Raw genomic sequence first — 3,991 nt, forward strand, 5'->3', positions numbered from 1 at the left:
TCCTGTTCGCATGTTCTGGTGCGAACCGAACAGGGGGGTGTTCGGCTCATCCCTATTTATTAATTAGAAGATTTATATATGTTATATAATGGTGTTGATTTAATATTTGTGTTATCTTTTGCACATACAGTAGCAAATTTTCTTTATCACCAAATAAGGATCTTTCACTAAAATAGGGATATATTGTTGTTGTCTTTGGTAGTTTTGAATCAGAACAAAAACATTTTTTTCACTTCTAAAATTCTTTTCACTTCAAAATAGTAATTATATTATACACTTGAGCACTTGTTTAATTTACAAGCCACACCCTTAATTTTAACACAGCGCCACTCCCTATACTTTGATTTTCATGTTCAGGGAGCTGCCCTGTCTGTGGGAGATAAACCACCCTAAATATAAGAACCAAACAAAGAGGAAGGCAGCGCTGGATAATTTGTTGGAATTTGTGAAGACGGTGATCCCCACGGCAGACATCACCTATTTTAAGATCCTAATTGGTGGCCTGAGGAGCACTTATCTAAGGGAGCACAAGAAGGTCCAGGATTCCCAGAGATCCGGAGCTGCAGATGACATTTATGTCCCCAGGCTGTGGTACTATGACAGGCTGCATTTTCTGGCAGGTCAGACTGAACCCAGGCCATCCCTCTCCAGTCTTCCATCCAGGCTTCCTTCCCCCCCAGCTGAGGCTTCTGAAGCCCAACCTGGGCCTTCCAGGCAGCAGCATGTGGAGGAGCCCAGCTTGAGCCAGGTATAGCATTCTTCTAAATATTTCTGGTTGTCCAATCAATGATGTTAACTAGATGTTAGTTGGGAGTACTAATTTATGATGGTGACTGATGATGCAAAAACTAAAACCAGGTCCCTTTTTCATACACAGGGAAGTCTCAGCCAGGAGGTGGCCGAGCTAAGCAGGCTGCCTGATATCCAGGTCTCTCCCCTACACCTTCAAAGACAAAGTGGTAGGAAGAGGAGTAACCTGGAGGAGGCTGCCATAGGCCTCTTTTGGAAGGCTACAGAGGCCCTGAGAAGCCCCCACAGTGTGGAGGAGGACTTTGCTTGCATAACTGCCTGCAAAATGCGGCAGATGGAGGAGGGCCAACGCCTCCTGTGTGAGTCCTTAATTTTGGAAGCTCTCAATAAGGGGTTGAGGGGCCAAATAACATCTGCTACCCACATTTGTGACCTCACACATAGTCCTCCTCCTCCTCCAGATCCTACTACTCCTCCTCCTTCTCCTCCAGGTCCTACTCCTCCTCCTGCCACATCTCCAACACCAGAGCCACAGCGTGGAAGGAAGCGTGGAAAGAAGACCAGAGAGTGATGACCCTGGGTCCAGTCTGGTCTGGCAAAAGATGCACCCTGTTGTAGTACCACAGCCTGGGGACATACATGTCATCTGCTGCTTTCATGATCTCTGGGACCAGACTGCACTCCCTTAGATATGGACTCCTCTGGCCACCAATTTTGATGTTAAATAATTGATGTGTGCCCTGGGGGTCCAAGGCTTTGCCAATTTCTGATGTTTCTCCAGCGTTGCCTCCCTCTTTGTTTGGTTCTGAGCCCTTAATAAAGTATTTTTTTGTTTCAATTATACTCACCTATGTGTGTTTTCCTTCAAAAAGGACAGATTGTTTGTGAGGATTCAGGTACATTTCAAAAATACAAATGTGAAATTAACAAGGGACACCAACACCAAACAATCTCCTTGAGATTAAATAATACAAGATAATAATGGTGTTGTGGTAACTTGACACACAAAACACACACAAAAATATTAGGGAGTAAAACTAAAAATAAAATAAAACAAAGATCAGCCTTGAAAAAAATACAAACCCAAAAAAAAAAAAAAAACAGCCTTTAAAAAAATAAATAAATAAAACAACAAAAAAAATTTTGTCAGATGTGACAAATCAAAATATATTGAGGGAATCACGATAAATAATAAGGAAATAAGTTTGTGAGAAGTGTGTGTGAATATGAGCAGCAAAACGACTTCATTCTCACATTATAAAGAAGAAGAGAGTGCGCTGTATTAAACCATTTTTTACATTGCAACATGACGAATGTGCTGTATCCATTGCGAATGCTAATTTTACCAGATCAAGCTGTTCCATCTCGGAATTTCTTCTGAGCATGCGTGGCACTTTGTGCGTCGGAACAGGCCACACTAGTCGGAATTGACGCAAACGGATTTTGTTGTCGGGAAACTTTATAGCCTGCTCTCAAACTTTGTGTGTCTGAAAATCCGATGGAAAATGTCCGATGGAGCCCACACACGGTCGGAATGTCCGACAACACGCTCCGATCGGACATTGTCCATCGGAAAATCCGACCGTGTGTACGGGGCATAAGAGTTGAACTCTGGGAATTAGGTAAAATGGCCCCCTGAGGTTTGGCCCCCCTCACACTGTTGGGGTTAACTGCTCGTTAACTCTAGATGTGCCAGAATAAGGAGTAACACTTACCTTACTCCATGCTAGAGCAGGCCCCCTAGATCCATGGGACCAGTTCCACGCTTTCCCCTCTCTAAGACGCTCCATATATAAAACAGGGTTAATAGTCCTGCTATGTACGTGATGCTGCTGGCTTTGGGGATAGGAGGAAAGCACAGGAAGGTTAAGGTAAGTCTCTTTCTCTCCCCTCTTATGCCGCGTACACGCGGTCAGACTTTCCGACGGAAATGTTCGATGTGAGCTTGTTGTCAGAAAGTCCGACCGTGTGTATGCTCCATCGAACATTTGCTGTCCGAATTTCCGCCCACAAATGTTTGAGAGCAGTTTCTCAAATTTTCAGCCAACTTCACTTTGTTGTCGGAAAGTCCGATCGTGTGTACACAAGTCCGTCGCACAAAAGTTCACGCATGCTCAGAATCAAGCAGAAGGAGCCGCACTGGCTATTGAACTTCCTTTTTCTCGACTCGTCGTACGTGTTGTACGTCACCGCGTTCTAACGTTCGGAATTTTGGGCCAACATTTGTGTGACCGTGTGTATGCAAGACAAGTTTGGGCCAACATTCGTCGGAAAAAATCCATGGATTTTGTTGTCAGAAAATCCGATCGCGTGTACGGTGCATTAGACTTAATAAGCTTTTAACCCTTGCAATGGTGGGGGTTGGGGGCACTGCAGGGGTAGATATCTATCATATTCTTCACATCCATCCATCTCTTTCCACTTCTGTTTTACTCAACTCTACCCGACCCTCTTCTTCTGCTTTTCCTCTCCACTCCCCCTCTCCATTGGCCTATTCTCCTCTTTTTACTCTCCCTCTCCTCCCTGTCCTCTCCACATCCACCTTCCCACTACCACTCTCCTCTCCTATTATCTTCCCTGGTCGCCTCTCCCCTCCCCTCCTACCACTCTCATTCCCTCTATTTTCCCTCCTCTCCTCCTGCTGGCACCCTCTCTCTCACCTCTCCTCCTCTCCCCTCTTATCCTCTTTCTCTTACTCTCCTCTCTTATCCCCTCTCCCTCTCCTCTCCTATCCCTATTATTTCCTCCCCCCCAACTCTTCCCTTACTACCCTCTCCTTATCCTCTCCTCTTCTCTTTCTCACCTCTTCTCTTACTTCCCTCTTCTCTCCTCTCCTCTCCCCTTACTCCCCTCTCCTTTTCCTCTCCTCTCCCTCACTCTTCCCTTACTCCCCTCTCCTCTCCCTCACCTCTTCCCTTACTCCCTTCTCCTTTTCCTCTCCTCTCCTCTCCCTCACCTCCTCCCTTACTCCTTACTCCCCTCTCCTTATCCTCTCCTCTCCCTCACCTCTTCCCTTACTCCCTACTTCTTTTCCTCTCCTCTCCTCTCCCTCACCTCCTCCCTTACTCCTTACTCTCCTCTCCTATCCTCTAATCTCCCTCACCTCTTCCCTTACTACCCTCTCCTTATCCTCTCCTCTTCCCTTACTCCTTACTCCCCTCTCCTTTTCCTCCCCTCTCCTCTCCCTCACCTCTTCCCTTACTACCCTCTCCTTTTCCTCTCCTCTCCTCCTCTCTCCTTC

General features: G+C 46.1%; 1 long non-coding RNA gene across 1 annotated transcript; it reads left to right on the forward strand.

The window, feature by feature from the left end:
* The first annotated feature begins 355 nt into the window (after positions 1 to 355).
* Positions 356 to 1,593, forward strand: LOC141147828 (uncharacterized). The gene is made up of 2 exons (XR_012245158.1): positions 356 to 748; positions 878 to 1,593. It is a non-coding gene; the product is annotated as an uncharacterized lncRNA (long non-coding RNA).
* The last annotated feature ends 2,398 nt before the right edge of the window (positions 1,594 to 3,991 follow it).

Source organism: Aquarana catesbeiana, linkage group LG06 (genome assembly GCF_042186555.1).
Source record: "Aquarana catesbeiana isolate 2022-GZ linkage group LG06, ASM4218655v1, whole genome shotgun sequence".
NCBI lineage: Eukaryota > Metazoa > Chordata > Amphibia > Anura > Ranidae > Aquarana > Aquarana catesbeiana.